Here is a 17,315-nt window from a genome sequence, read left to right on the forward strand (position 1 = left end):
CTTTTCAAGATAACTTTAGAGCTATCTAGCTTGAGGGCTGCTCTAAGTGTATGCATGATGCTTAACAAAGGTTGTGAATCTCACAATGAATTTGAGTAGATTTTTCAGCTACTTAGTAATCTTTGAGGTTTATGGTATGGCCTGCAGCCTGTGACCTAAGTACTTTGAATCTGTTTCTGAAATGTTTTCTGGATAACAGTGTCTGGGGTGTAAACATTTTTCAATCAAAACTCACAGTCTCAGTTGCTCAGAACTGCCTCCAGGCTCAACTGCAAATGATTCAACCACCAATGGTTTATCCCTTGGCTTCTTTAAATGTGGGCAGATTGCAAGGTCTTACTGACACAACTATCTGAAAGGAAGTTGTGGGGAGCAAGGGGTCAGCCTTTTCTTGCAGGTAACTAGTGATAGGACTGGAGAGAATGGCCTCAAGATGTGCCGGGAAGGTTTAGGTTGGAAATGAGGAGACATTTCTTCCCAGAAAGAGCAGTGTTGCCCAGGGAGGTGGTGGAGTCACCGGCCTTGGGGGTATTTAAGGAAAGGTTGGACCTGGTACTACGGACATGGTTTAGTGGGTGACATTGGTGGTAGGGGGATGGTTGGACCAGATGATCTTGATGGTCTTTTCCAACTCTAATGATTCTATGAATGGGGAGGACTTACTCATTACGACTTTGCTTATCTCCAGCGGATCTATTCATTAGGAGTAAATTGCACTGCTAAGCAGTTGGCTGATCCTTAGCACATTGGGTACTAATGTGGACCATGGGTATCTAGGTACTGTTAGAGCACTTTGTAATAAATTATGATGGCAGTGGTCATGATAAAGGCTGTTGCCTTTGAATGCTGAATATAGGATGTCTTGACAACTAGACTGAGTGAATGGTGGAAACTCACAGTTATTAAGAACTGTTTTATTAAGAAACTCTGTATTAAGAACTGTTATCACTGGAAAAAAAAAAAAAAAAAAAGGCCAGATGAGAAAAGATGGTTTATTTTGATCTGAATCATAGAACAGTTTGTGTTGGAAGGGGCCTTAAAGATCATCTTTTTCCAATCCCCCTGATGAACCTGAGCAGGCAGGAGGCTATTGCTTTGGAGATCCAGTGCTAGCTTTTCTGTTCACTTCCTCTTCATCCACAACCCAATTCTTAGAAGTCTGAGAATGTATAGTCTGTTTACAAAAAGTCTTTCTGATTTGAATCACTCCTAGTAGGAAATTAAGGATCTCAGAGCCTTTTAGGATCTGATTTCTAACATTTATAAAGCACTCTGAAGAAATGAATGCACCTTACAAATACAGAACTTTTAGGCTTGAATACTGTCCATGTAGTTAAACAGAAATTTTTATCCACTCACAATTGTTTTCAATGTCATCACTGCATTAATCCAGTCTCTTCTTTTGAACAGGGAATTAAACAATCTGATTCTCATTTATTTGTTCTGATCTGAGTGTCATTTTTATCAGCAAAAGATCACTGGAGATTATTTATGGAAGAGTTTGCCATTTGATAAGTAAAGAAATCTTCACAAAAATTCAACCCACCCCCAGCTTTCCACAAATCTATGAAAAAGAGCTAGACAAAACCAAAATATGATTTATGCCCTTACCATATTTAGTAAGCTGATTATGTCACATTAGTAGAAAATGAAAGAACAGTTTTGCTTCTTTTCTGTTTTATTTCAAGTACTAAAAAAAAAAGAATATTACAATGGCCAGTAACTACCATCATAACTTTCAGAATTGTTCAAAATCTATCATCAAGTTGAGCGTCTCAAGGCATGAGCAAGTTGAGCTAACACTTCTTCCATACCTTTCTCCTTCTTGCCTCCTAGGGAGATAGTTAGTGCCTAGGTTCAGTGCGAAGAAAACAGCCAGAGAAAGAAGGCAAAGAGATTAAAGATGGACTGTTTATCTGAGTTACACAAATGGGTGTACACATTTGGGTTAGCCTGGTGATATAAAGAATTAAAGGGATTATCGCATTTTTCTCCCATATGTTTGAAAACCTCCAAGACCATAGTACTTACTGCCAAACAACATTTTAAGATCCAGACATTCTGTATGGAGAGCTCTGAAAGTAGAGAGTCAATGGGGTACAATAGCTAGGAGAGAGTGCAGAACCGTGCCCAGAGAGATAAGCACAAATATCTTCTTGTTGTTTTTTAAGTCAAGAGCCATTTCTTTAAGGTTATGTCAGTCTGATCTGTGCATTGTTAAAAAAACAGCAGATTTTTTTTTGAAAGAAAAAAAAAAGTCATAGGAGCTTTGATTTGATGCCCATGAACATGGGGATGCCACCCACCAGATCAGGTTGCCCAGGACCTCATCTAAATCAGTTTTGAACACCTCCAGCTATGGGGCATCCACAACCTCTCTGGGCAACCTGTTCCAGTGCCTCACTACCCTCTGAGTGAAGAATTTTTTCCTAATCTCTACTCTAAAGCTCCCCTCTTGTAGTTTAAAACCATCCCCCCTTGTCCTATCATTATCTGGTTGAGCAAAGTGGTGCTCTCCATCTTTTTTATAAGACCCTTTCATATACTGAAAAGCTGTGATGGCATCCTGTAGAGCAAAAGGCAGCAATGAAAATAGTAATTTTTGTTTGTTTTGGTTTGTTCCTTTGTTCAAGCAAATATTTTTCAAATACATCACACCAAGTTGGTATACTAACTTTTAAACTCTAAAAATGCAGCTTCAGAAATGCTCGAGGGCACAGAGAGCTGTCTTAAACATATGTACATTTCTGTGTCTCTTGAAGCAAGTGAACAAGATATCAGAAATATACGTTAGAAATGTCTAGAAACGTTGGAGTGCTTGCCTTCTAATTCTGGTCCAATTTATTCAACAAGAATCTCTTTCTTCTCAGCTGCTGTGAATGTTGTTACTTACCAGGCCATCAATTACGCAGTATTAGTCAGACTCTGGCTGAGCATGCTGGCTGATGAAAGGAGGCAGAGCAGAATTTGGGCCAGGGTACCTTCATTCATGGGCATTACTCTTGTGTGAAGCAAGTGAGATAGGGCTATAATTCTGTGCTGAGTTATTGTACAGAGATGTGGAAGGTTATGTCTCTCTCTGTGCTTTTTTTTTTTCTTTTCATGAAGGGAATCAAGAGCCCCCTCCTGCTGCCTACATGTATTTACTAACCTCCAGTTTTTGAAGGTCTTTTCAGAATCTGAATATACCTCTGTAACCCATAGTCTATCACATTAATATGTATGTCCAAAGAAAACAGGGTTTTGATTATCCAGGAACCCCATGGCTTAAAAAATAAAAAATCACCAAACTTGTATTTTTTTTTTTGTTTTTTTTTTTCATTCCCTACCAAATGGACATCCTAGTAAACAGCTACATGAGATCACATGTAGGCCAGGGACACATGAACCCAAGGCAAATCCATCTGTCCTGTTTTTTGAAAAGCAACAAAGCCACCACATGACTTGAATACAGCTCTGAGCTGTCCCAAAGCACCCTTGAATGAGTCAAGGCTGTTTCTTGTGTGATCAAATGTCTTTCTTTCAGCATGTAGCTTGTTTCTTTTGCAGGCTTTCAACTGCATGGTCTGCTCCATACTCACTTTATTCTCCAAGTGTAAACATGCAGCATGGCCTCTTTGATCATGTGGCCATAGCCTGAGCTAAGAGTCTCTTTGACTGACATTCCAAGATTGCTGCTGCTTATATTTTCAACTAAAAAGACTGAGACCAGTACAGCAGCATGCAGAAAGAGCTTTGCAATTCTTTTGCAAGCAGGCTCTTGATCAGTTTTTTTTTTTTTTTTTCCAGAACGCACTTGAAAGCTAAGGGGTCTACTTTTGACTCTCTCTATGCTTGCAGGGAGGTGTAAGGTCCATGACAGCCAGTGGGTAAGGGGAAAAGGGCTATTCCCTTTCACCAGTGGGAGGACTGCAGCAAAACCAACAAAAATACTTACCCAAAGCCATGTAGGAGAACTTCACATTAACCATGAGGTAGTTATTTCTATCAGTATAATATCTAGATTTTCTTCTGCTGAGCCGGAGCTTCGGAACTTCCCATGTAGCCTAGGGGATTTTCCAAGCTACTGCAGGTAAAAGCCTGCAGTAGGTGTGGAAGTAGTAGCAGATCATATCAGGAACTGTTTTGTAGCAGTAGCTTGGTCCTCTGAACTTCAAAAAACAGTAATGTTTTCTATGGACTCTGCTTGCAAAGAAAACCCCAGAAACTTGAATCATCGGTATGGAGCAAAGAGCTTGCAGCAGTAGTTCTGTGAGGTGTGGATGGTCCATTTATTTCAGCAAGATAACTCAGCTGGCGAGTAATGGCAATTTAAATGTCAGATTTGTTAGCAGTTTCATTCCTAATGAAAGACCTGGCTTTACGGATAGCTTTACTGGATAACTTTCTTGATAATACCCTACTAATGGAATCACAGTTATACTAGCAAAAAAAGTGCTATGGCTAGCATTGTTTACAGTGGTTCAATGTGTGAAATGAGCTACACTGACTAAAGCACTTTTGGACAATATAACTGCCTCTATGGTATCCAGCAGATTTGTGGCAATGGATTAAAACTAGACGGTTGGAGTAGTTATTGTCCACAACGTTGAATTAGGTCTATTTCAATACACCAGGTTGAAAACTGAGGTAGTTTAGGATTCACAAGTAGATCAGGGGTCACTGCTTAGCAGTATCTGTCAAGAAGATGCACAGAACACCTGTTTCATCTAATTTCAGTCTGTTGTCACAGTGTGCCAGAACACTAAGATAGAACTTTAGGCAGCATAAGAATGTCCTTTTTTATTCTTTTCTTTTATTATTTTTTTTCTTTCTTTCTTTCCTGCAAAACAGATGCACAGCTTTGGATTTAAGTAGTATAACTACTCCAGCTAAAATTTCTTACAAACTTTTATATAAGAAGGGGTCCACACCTTTGTGTAACATACCATATGGCATATATATTGTCATATAAATGGCATGTTTGCTTGGTGGCAGAAATAGTATTACTTCTTCCTAGTAAGGAAGAAGCTAAGTCAAGAAACCTAGCAGAGCTACTGAATGTGTTTAAGCTGCACTCAGGGCCTCTATCAACTCAGCGGTATTTTGAACATTTGTGAGGTACGTTGCGTATAGCATCTCAAGTAGGTAAACTTGTCCTCTGCCTGTACTGCATATGGAAGGACTTGAATACACATTGCCATTTAAATCCTACTCTGATATTCTGATTCCTTAGAGAATATTTATATTGGTTAGGTATGCCTTAAACTTTGAGTTAAAATACGGAGTGGAATCAGGAGCAAAGCTGGGTATCAAATATTGCTTGCATTTTCTGGTTTGGTGAAAACAGTGTGAAAAATAAAATTTCTGAATTTGACTTTTTAGGGTGAATGTTTGGATTTGCACATCTACCATGATGTGCTCTGTACTAAGTTTGCTCTCCAAGCAGTTTTCCACAGAAAGCACATTTTCCATCTTCTGTTATGGAAAAGCATTTAATGTGTAACCACAATTTATGGCTGAAGTTTAATGATTTTTACCATGATTCCTGGTGTGCCCATTTGCATCTGTTTTTTGTACTGTGCTCATCCTCTGCATTACAACACTGTAAATCTAAATAGCCTGTCCCTGCATCCTACTAACTTTTCCACTCCACAAGCCCAGAAGTAATGCATGAATGTATTATCCTTAGGCTGAAGCTAAAGGGCCTCAGATCAGCTGTGCCTCTTTCTAAGATTTTTCTAGATAAAAGATAAAAGTTGGACCATCAAAGTAAGGGCCAACACATTAAAATAATCAACTGTAATGTCATTCTGAGTAATTACTTAGGATGTTGTCACTGGATGTCAATCTGTTTCTCCGCAGAAAGAACACTAGACCTGGGCACACAAGTCATTTTAGGCAGAGCTTCCATTATCAAGAGAAGCACTCGCATATTACTTTGTTATTCACCTGCATGGAGACATCCATAACCTTTGTTCTTTTTTTAGCAGATTAGTAATTTTTCCTTGACTTAGCTTCCTGTCTTATTTACAGTCAGAGCAGCAATGCCACAAAAGGAAACAGTGTGGTTTATCTGATAATGCATTGGTCTGGGATTTAAGACCTACTGATTCCCACATTGGATTTGTCACAGGCTTAGTAGGTGAAATGAGAGCATTGTAGTAAATTGAACACTTTATGCCTGTTTTTTTGAGGAAGGGGAAATACTACAAATGGCCTTATGTTTTCTAAAATATGTCTTTGGGCATTGATCATACGTGTTGCAGAGTGTTAAGCTGTTAGGTTTTGTCATAAATAATAATAGAAAAAAAAATCTTGCTCATATAGTTTGAATATGTTTTGTTTACAAAACAGAATTATTTTATGACCAAATACTTTATTTTTTATAGGTTTCACTAAACACTGACATTCTATTTAATAATATTTTGTAAAGCTGCAATCATGCCTGGGTTACAAAATACCTTTCTGAAATTGAAAATGCAGGGCTACAGTGGGCAAATATTTGAAGTGCATGACTTTCATCAGGGATTTTGTTTAGTGGAGTGAAATCCTAACTGTGTTAAAATCAGCAGGGCTTTTGCCATTTGTTCCAGCAGGCTATTAAATTTTCAGCCAAGAACAGTTTACCAGATTGGGTGCAACCTTCTCAGCTTCTTTGTGGTTTTAGAATTATGTCCAGACAGAGTTAGATTAGATGTAGCATGGCTTTCAACTATGAGTTCAAAAATGCCTTTCAAATTCTCCTAGCAGTTCCCTGCATCGTTTAATGTTTATACCCATTTTAGGGCTGAGAAAATGTAATAAAAACATAAATTTAAAAAGCAGTTGTCCAAGATTGCACAAAAACAATCACAAAACTGAGGGACCAAACTGACCATTCACAAACTCTACGTGTCACAGTTCTTGACTCAAGAACTGAAAGGAGGGATTAATGCTTTGGAGTGCCAGAGAGACTGCAATCTGCCTGTATTCTTCAGAAGATGTGAATAGCACACTGAAACATGTTTCATATTACTTTCTGGTGATGATTTCCTAGTTTGTTTTGTCTCTTTACATTCTGTCCTAGCTCTGTATGTTGTTTCTTTGATGACTGTGCCACATTTTGGGATTCTTTTGTGGATCTAGAGGGCACTGAAAAATCTATGACAACTTGTTTGGAAGTAGGCATAAGTGATGGATTTGAAAAGCAGAAAGGTTAGATAGCTATAATAGTACATATATATAAACAAAACCTATGAGCAATAGAAGGTTATTTGCCCTCTGCCCTTGGAAGTGGGATGGAGGTGGCTGCCAAGCAAAACAATAGAAATTAAAGGTTAAACTGTACAGAAAATACATTGTTTCAAAACCACTTTAAGCAGAAAGACCAAAAGCTTTTTTTTTTTTTTTGTCAATTAGACATTTTTTTCGTTTAAGCCTTCTGAAGTATCCATTTACACTCAGCCATCTAATGCATAATGCACAAGTCTCAGAAGGTCACAGCTGGGTGGGGACTGTGCTTTTCTTTGTTGCTTTACCAGAGTCTGTAGCTCCTGCTATATCTGACTCTTGTAGGAAGAGCAGCTATTTAGAAAGCCTCCGGAGCCAAGGCTTTGAAGCTCAAATCACTGCTGAGGGCTCCCAGTTTTCAGAATAGAATGATGCCTTGACAACTTCAAACTCTGGATTTTTTGTCGGTACGTTGTTATATGAGGCTGGCTGAAATCGCCGTGTGAAAAGCAGAATCCTAAATTAAGCTTCTTCAGTTTGGATCTATTGTCTGCAAGTCTCATTAGTATTAAACCACTTTTTGTTCATTGGTCTGTAACAGTCTCTCGCTTATGGTACTGGCTGAGGCTTTAGGAAATGGTGCCAGAACTGCAATCCCCTTAAAAAAAGATACATGTAGCTCAATCCCTGAGAGTAGCACTGGGAAGCTTATGATGGAAATGTGCTCCTTACTGTAAGTTTACATTTTTTTCCTCTTAGCATGTCACTGGTTTCTGAGCCAAAAAGGGAGGAGGGAGAACTGCAAACCTATAACTCAGGGTAAAATAAAGCAGATCCATATGGTTAATCTGTCAGTTATTGCTTTCCCCTACCATCTGGTAATAATCAATACCAGGCATAATGTAAATAACCCATAGTGTATTCCGTGTGTATGCACACATGCATGTGCGCATATGTGCGTCCAGCACTTCTGTTCCATTTTGAAAGCACATCTGTGCTTTATTAGAGAGTTGCTTGGACATGATCATTACCAGCACTGCAAACTCAGAGCATCGCTCTGCTCCACAATGGTAAATATTTAATGTGTACAACTGTGTGCATGTAGAATAGCAGGCTGTGCCAGAAATGCAGGCAAATTGCTTGAGCCTATGGAAGCCATTGCATACAGTGGGATGAATGCCTGTACGCACACACACACAAACAGGATCACCCTCAGCCTCTCATTCAGTCACTGGATTTAACATTTATTATCATGGGGAACACTCTTATCCTATTTAATCCTGTCTAGATGGCTCTAGAATTTCAGACAAATATCCTGCCTGAGAAAATTTAATCCAATAGTACTTTGTTTTGGAGAGCTGTTGAATGGGTTGTAGCATACCAGTTCTGTAATAGCTATTAACTTTTTCCTGTTCATGAGGCTGTTTGCCTTTTCCTCCTTCAATAGCTATCCTTCTTTCCTAATATGCTCTTTCTGCAGTGACAGCAACATTTGTAAAGGCTGTGTTGGACCTTAGAGCTCTTTGGGTTAGATGGACAATTAATTTAAGCAATATTTTCCAAGCAGTTGTACAGCAACTGGGATCATACTGTGTTTAATTTTAATCGCTTCATCAGTTTAAGAAAGAGCTGCTAGAAAATGTAGAGATGCTGCACTATTCCTCCTGAATCTCTGTCATGGAATTGTTGCAGACATTTGTGTTACTCCACGACTGCATCCATATATAATAAATTTTTGAAGGAAGTATACTGGGAATAGCTGAGATATGTGGTGATGAATTTATGGCGAGCTGAGCAACTTGTCTGAGAGAGAACTGAAAGTTAAATTAAAATAATCCTTACTTCTCTCCTCCCCTCCCAGCCTGCATGCCATACTCCAGGGAAAGAAACATTATGTTGTTTGACAATACTGCACACAGTATGCCAGGTATTTGCTTGACAGAGGATAAAGAAAAGTGCGTTGCTGTAAGGCAATTGAATATAGGTTGCAAAATGTGATAGCTTTGAAGGCCAATGGATCTAACATTCAATCTAGCAAACAATATATCTAGCTTGATTTATCTGTCAATATTTAGAGGTAGTCAGTATTTTCTTTTATAAAATAACATTTATACTTAAAATGTTTTTTCACTAAATTAGTTTCACTTGCAGAACAAAAATATTTGGAAAAAATCATATGTTTTGATTTTGTGCTGAAATGATAATTCACTTCATATCTTAGTAAGAATGCTCTAATATGGGCTAAGATGCATCTACTTTCCTAATAATTTAATACAAAAGTCAGAAAAAAATCATTTTTTTCCCCTAAAAAATGTTAATGCATTTGCTCTATTTCATTATGGAAAAGAATGTCAAAATGCCAAAACTGAGGACTGTACTTTTGAAAGTTGTTTTTTTTTTTTTTTTTAAAAAAAAAAAAGCTTTTACTATTCACATCACAGAGATTCATCAGTAAATCTCAATTACTAGTAAGGTTTTTAATTCTCTTCATGTACTCTGAAGTTACTACTTCAAGTAAAACATATTGCGTCTTTGCGTCTTATACTTTAGTTATAGATTGGCGAACAGGCAAGTGTTGGCTACTCTCATCTTTCTAATCCAGGTGGGGAAAGTTCTGCTCATGATGGAGATTACATTTATCAAGTGATCAGAACACTAAGATTTTCTGTGCCTTTTTTTTTTTTTTTTTTAACCAACAGCAGAGTAACTATTGAGTTGGCAACAAACAAACATAAACAACAACAAAAACACAAAAAAGCCCACCACAGCCAACCAACCAACCAATCCAACCCAACCCAATCCAAACCTACACAATATCCGTGTCCCCCCCCCACCCCCCACCCCCAGCTTGCAGGGGCTTGTGCAGTGGGGTTGGACCAGATGACATCCAGAGGTCCTTCTGAACCTCAGCCATTCTGTGATTCTGTGAAATGTGGGAAAAAGTGATGAGCAAAAGGGTAATGGGTCTTCTCTGCTATTAAAAGGGGTTGTCAGGAATAGGCGGCCCTCGTCTATGGTGAGTGCTGTGGGCTGACTCACCATAGCGAGTCCTGAGGGTGTCTTGGTTAACAGCATTTTTTTCTTCTGTGCAAATAAGACAGCTAGGAAACAACACAGCTGGAACAAGAGATGCACTCAATCATAGCTACAGATGAAAAGACAGTCATTGTTGAGCTCTGAGTATACACATTAATACACTCAAATTAAATATAGTATTGGAATTATTGATTTGTAATCTAAAATGGTGAAGGGATACATCCTATCCACTCCTATTTTGGTGTGGTCTGTGACTACAGTGATAATGGCCTCAGTCTTTGTATAAAATGCTCATTCCTTAAAATAAACAGTGAAACTCTGCCCCTCCTCCCCTGCTTCTTCCAACACAGAGAAAGAAAATAATATTTCCAACCTTTTGCTGTGTTAGTCCTTTTTCTGAAAGCATTTATCCTGTTACTGGAAAAAACAAACAAACAAAAAAAACAAAAACACAACCCACCCTCAGTCAATAATTCTTGGAAAATACACCAGTAGTTCACATTCTGACCTTCCATTTTGGTAACAGATCTTCCTACAACTCTCACAGGGCCAGGGCAAAACATTTTATCTGGTGTCCAGGATAGAAGCCGCCTGCCACAGCAAAAAGGAATTTCAGTATATGTTTTGGTCTGCTGTTTGAGCTGTAAACCAGAATTGTATACAGGGCTTTATATTAAAGATCCGATATATAAATAAATTTGGTGTGTTTGGTTATTTATTTATTTTTTATATATATATATATTTTTTTTAATGTATGTTTGTTTCAGTAAAGTAAGTTTGTTTCAGTCTTTTAAGATGTTGGTGGCTGACTTTGTAAAATTTAAGACATGACCAGGTATTTCCTGCGCATAATATTTTTGTACCCAAGATAGACACGGATAGATGGTTAGATAGTCCTGCTCCTCTGAGCATGGTGGGAAGAATCCTATTAGCCTGCAGTACATGCTAATGTCGTAAGAGCCAGCAAGCGCTTTGCATGGCTTATTAAATGAAAGTTAATGCACACTTACATACCGCAATGATTTGGCATAGTTTGAGTGTCCTGGTTTCAGTTAGCACAGAATTAATTTTCTTCCTAGTAGCTGGTGGAATGCTGTGTTTTGGCTTAGAATGAGAAGAGTGCTGATAACACCCCGATGCTTTAATTGTTGCAGAGCAGTGCTTATACTAAGCCAAGGACATCTCAGCCTTTGCTCTGTCCTGCCAACGGGCAGGCTGGGGGGTGCAGTAAGAGCTGGGAGGGGACAGACCCAGGACAGGTGACCCAAACTAGCCAAAGGGGTATTCCATACCATCTGACGTCATGCTAAACAATATATAGGGGTGGCTAGCCGGGGGGAGGGGGCCGGACTGCTCGGGGTTAGGCTGGGCATCGGTCAGCGGGTGGTGAGCAATTGCATTGTGCATCACTTGTTTGTACATACTATTATTACTTTCGTATTATCACCATTGTATCATCATTATTATTATTGTTATTATTATTTTGTTTTTTTTTTTTTCCTGTCTTATTAAACTGTCTTTATCTCAACTCACGGGCTTCACTTTCCATTTCTCTCCCCCGTCCCAGAGAGGGAGGGGGGAGGGTGAGCGAACGGCTGCGTGGTGTTTAGCTGCCGGTCGGGTTAAACCACGACAGTCTTTTTGGCGCCCAACGTGGGGCACGAAAGGTTGAGATAACGGCAGATCTGATCAGAGTGTGTTAAACTAAAATTGGTGTAAGGATTAGACCTGCTTAATAGTCACTTGTCATGATGCTGATTGCTTTAATCACAACTCTGCTGCGCCTGTTTTCCAAATTGAGTATTATAGTACATTATTTTCCGTATTTGCTCTCTGTAGTGTTGTTTCTCCTCTCCGGGCCCTGGTTTCAGACCATTATGGTACTAAGTGTTATAGCAATGGCTTATGAGACGATAAAATATCTGGTCATGACTCTAACTTGGTATTTATACTCAGTAACATCGTGGACTCTGTACTTTGGAAACAGCATCTTGGGAACTATTAGCAATTATACCTATTGTTTTTCTCCATTAGAGAGTCAATCTGTGGAGGGGAAAGGGGAGGATATTTTTCCTTACTTGCTTACTCTCCCTTTCTCCTTCACCACCCCTGTATCCTCCTGGGTCACTCTGCCTTCCTCCTTCACCACCCTCTTATCCCCTGAGCTTGTCACAATAGCTCTCCAAGATATTGAATATTTCTGGAATACTCAGAATACCATAGTCTTGTTGTTCTGCCTCATGAATGCACTTCAGATTCTGCTTAAAGTTAAACAACTACTTATGAAGCTCATCCGGAGATCTGCCCGGAGGCAGTATAGTTGTGGGTGGCAGGGAGTATGGGTGGATATGGGCAGGCATCTAGAGCAGTTGGCACCCCCAGTGTGTTGGAAATTCACCCCTGAACAATGGCAAAATCCTCAAAAACTGGCAGAATGCTTGAAAAAAAGGTGTAATGATTCTGGCAGTTCCAAAGTAACACAAATCATTGTAACGTGCTGGGGCCTGGCTCATGCCTATCGAGCTGCCATTGATACTGCTGTCAACTTAGTGACAGACCCAACGGCCACTGTGACCCCTACGGTGGATTCTGCAGCCGCTCCAGTCCCAGCTCCTGCAGCCGCTCCAGTCCCAGCTCCTGCAGCCGCTCCAGCCCCAGCTCCTGCAGCCGCTCCAGCCCCAGCTCCTGCAGCCGCTCCAGCCCCAGCTCCTGCAGCCGCTCCAGCCCCAGCTCCTGCAGCCGCTCCAGCCCCAGCTCCTGCAGCCGCTCCAGTCCCAGCTCCTGCAGCCGCTCCAGTCCCAGCTCCTGCAGCCGCTCCAGTCCCAGCTCCTGCAGCCGCTCCAGTCCCAGCTCCTGCAGCCGCTCCAGTCCCAGCTCCTGCAGCCGCTCCAGTCCCAGCTCCTGCAGCCGCTCCAGTCCCAGCTCCTGCAGTCGCTCCAGTTCCAGCTCCGGCCGCTACTCCAGTCCCAGTTCCCGCAACTGCTCCAGTCCCAGCTCCTGAAGCCGCTCCAGCTCCAGCTCCTGAAGCCGCTCCAGCTCCAGCTCCTACTGCTGCTCCAGTCCCAGCTCCTGCAACTGCTCCAGCTCCAGCTCCTACTGCTGCTCCAGTCCCAGCTCCTGCAACTGCTCCAGCTCCAACTCCAGCTTCTGTAGCCGCTACAGCTCCGGTTCCTGCAACTGCTCCAGCTCCTGTAGCCGCTCCAGCTCCTGTGGCCGTGTCAGAGAAACGAGCTGTAGCAGTGCAAGTTGACCCTGCAGAGGGCATTCCAACCCCTGTGGCAGACCCTGTAACAAAGTCAGAGAAACGAGCAGTAGCAGTGCAAGCTGCCCCTGTAGAGAAGGTGAAAATATGGTATAGAAATTCAAGTCGTTTAGAACGCAGAGAGTCTTCTGCCAATCCAGGTAAGGCTTCTGCCAAAACTAAGTATAGAGATGACGAAGATGATGACGACGCTGGGCCGTCAAGGATTCAGGAGGAGGAAGATGAGGATGCCGAAAGAGCAACAGTAACTACCCGAAGCCTAAACGAGCGCGAGCTACGAGATGTGCGAAAAGATTTTGGTCGCTGTATAGGTGAGCAGCTTGTCACCTGGCTGCTCCGGTGCTGGGACTCTGGAGCCAATTGTGTGGAATTAGACGGCAGGGAAGCCAAGCGGCTGGGATCCCTTGCTCGAGACGCCGGCATTGACAAAGCAATTGCAGATGGAGCACGACCCACCAGCCTCTGGAGGCGTCTCCTCTCAGCTGTGAGGGAAAGGTATCCCTTCAAGGAAGATATTTTATGTCTACCAGGCAAGTGGACCACTATGGAGAAGGGAATCCAGTACCTGAGGGAATTAGCCGTACGGGAAGTGATTTATGAGGATCCAGACCTCAAACAAACATCCACAGATCCAGATGAAGTCAAGTGTACATGACCCATGTGGCGGAAGTTTGTACGGAGTGCACCATCATCATATGCCAGCTCATTGGCAATAATGGCCTGGAAAGAGGATGAGGAACCCACAGTGGGTGAAGCGGCTAAACAACTCCGGCAGTACGAAGAAAGTCTCTCCTCTTCCTTACAGGCCTGCGTCTCAGCTGTGGAGAAACTTTCTGAAGAGTTCCACCAACTTAAAGAGAATCTATCTTCATCCCCACCTGAACCAACCAGTGCCCACCGACCAAAGGAGAACACTTGGGAGAAACTTTCTGAAAAGGTTCACCAACTTGAAGAGAGATTATTCTCCTTCGCACCTGTACAAAGCAGTGTCTCAGCTGTCAGGGGTAGGCGTTCACCCACACAAGGAAGACGATATGGTGGGTACTCACCCCGTGCCACCCTGTGGTTTTACTTACGAGACCATGGAGAGGACATGAGAAAGTGGGATGGAAAATCTACCGCGACCCTAGAGGCACGGGTACGTGAGTTGCAAAAGAAAACAATCAGGAAAAAGGGATTCTCCGAAAAGTTTGCTGCTCCAACTTCCAGCAGACAGTCCTTCAAACACAGAAACGAGGAAGATTCTGACCAGGATTAGGGGGGCCCTGCCTCCAGCCAGGGGGAGGAAAGGGACAATCGAGTTTATTGGACTGTGTGGATTCGATGGCCTGGCACATCACGCGCACAGAAGTATAAGGCTTTAGTAGACACCGGTGCACAATGTACTATAATGCCATCGAGCTATAAAGGACCAGAGCCCATCTATATTTGTGGAGTGACAGGGGGATCTCAGCAGTTGACTGTATTGGAGGCTGAAGTGAGTCTGACTGGGAATGAGTGGGAAAAGCACCGCATTGTGACTGGTCCGGATGCTCCATGTATCCTTGGCATAGACTATCTTAGAAGAGGATACTGCAAGGACCCAAAAGGGTTCCGGTGGGCTTTTGGTATTGCTGCCTTAGAGACAGAGGGCATTAAACAATTATCTACCTTGCCTGGTCTCTCAGAGGACCCCTCTGTTGTGGGGTTGCTGAGGGTCGAAGAACAGCAAGTGCCAATTGCTACCACAACTGTGCACCGGCGGCAATATCGCACCAACCGAGACTCCCTGATTCCCATCCATAAGCTAATTCGTCAATTGGAGAGCCAAGGAGTGATCAGCAAGACTCATTCACCTTTCAATAGTCCCATATGGCCAGTGCGAAAGTCTAATGGCGAGTGGAGACTAACAGTGGACTATCGCGGCCTGAACGAAGTCACGCCACCACTGAGTGCTGCAGTGCCGGACATGCTGGAACTTCAGTACGAACTTGAATCGAAGGCAGCCAAGTGGTACGCCACAATTGATATCGCTAATGCATTTTTCTCCATCCCTCTAGCAGCAGAGTGCAGGCCACAATTTGCCTTCACTTGGAGGGGAGTCCAATATACTTGGAATAGGCTGCCCCAGGGGTGGAAACACAGCCCTACCATTTGCCATGGGCTGATCCAGTCTGCACTAGAGCAGGGGGAAGCTCCTGAACACCTGCAGTACATCGATGACATTATTGTGTGGGGTGACACAGCAGAGGAAGTTTTCGAGAAAGGGAAGAAAATAGTCCAAATCCTTCTGAAAGCCGGTTTTGCCATAAAACAAAATAAAGTCAAAGGACCTGCACGGGAGATCCAGTTTTTAGGAATAAAATGGCAAGATGGACGTCGTCAAATCCCAATGGATGTGATCAACAAAATAACAGCTATGTCTCCACCAACTAACAAAAAAGAAACACAGACTTTCCTAGGTGTTGTGGGGTTTTGGAGAATGCACATCCCAAATTACAGTCTGATTGTAAACCCACTCTACCAAGTAACTCGTAAGAAGAATGAGTTTGAATGGGGCCCTGAACAACGACAAGCCTTTGAACAAATCAAGCAGGAAATAGTCCATGCAGTAGCCCTTGGGCCAGTTCGAACAGGACCAGATGTAAAGAATGTGCTCTATACTGCAGCCGGGGAGAACGGCCCCACCTGGAGCCTCTGGCAGAAAGAACCTGGGGAAACTCGAGGTCGGCCTCTGGGGTTTTGGAGTCGGGGATACAGAGGGTCTGAGGCCCGCTATACTCCAACTGAAAAGGAGATATTGGCAGCATATGAAGGAGTTCGATCTGCTTCGGAGGTGGTCGGTACTGAAGCGCAGCTCCTCCTAGCACCCCGATTACCGGTACTAGGCTGGATGTTCAAGGGAAGGGTCCCCTCTACGCATCATGCAACTGATGCTACATGGAGCAAGTGGGTTGCACTGATTACTCAGCGGGCTCGAATAGGAAACCCCAGTCGCCCAGGAATATTGGAAGTGATCATGGACTGGCCAGAAGGCAAATACTTTGGGATATCATCAGAGGAGGAGGTGGGTCGTGCTGAAGAAGCCCCACTGTACAACCAGTTGCCAGAGAATGAAAAGAAATATGCCCTGTTCACTGATGGGTCCTGTCGTATTGTGGGGAAGCATCGGAGATGGAAGGCTGCTGTATGGAGTCCTACACGACGAGTTGCAGAAGCTGCTGAGGGAGAAGGTGAATCGAGTCAGTTTGCAGAAGTGAAAGCCATTCAGCTGGCTTTAGACATTGCTGAACGAGAAAAATGGCCAGTTCTCTATCTCTACACCGATTCATGGATGGTAGCAAATGCCCTGTGGGGATGGTTACAGCAATGGAAGCAAAACAACTGGCAGCGTAGGGGCAAACCTATCTGGGCTGCTGCATTGTGGCAAGATATTGCTGCTCGGGTAGAGAACCTGGCTGTGAAAGTACGCCACGTAGATGCTCATGTGCCCAAGAATCGGGCTACTGAAGAACATCAAAACAACCAGCAGGTGGATCAGGCTGCTAAGATTGAAGTAGCTCAGGTGGACCTGGATTGGCAGCATAAAGGTGAATTATTTATAGCCCGATGGGCCCATGACACCTCAGGCCATCAAGGTAGAGATGCAACATACAGATGGGCTCGTGATCGAGGGGTGGACTTGACCATGGACGCTATAGCACAGGTTATTCATGACTGTGAAACATGTGCTGCAATCAAGCAAGCCAAACGGTCAAAGCCTCTTTGGTATGGAGGACGATGGCTGAAATATAAATATGGAGAGGCCTGGCAGATTGATTACATCACACTCCCTCAAACTCGCAAT

Source organism: Aythya marila (assembly GCF_965140915.1).
Source record: "Aythya marila genome assembly, chromosome: 2".
Lineage (NCBI taxonomy): Eukaryota > Metazoa > Chordata > Aves > Anseriformes > Anatidae > Aythya > Aythya marila.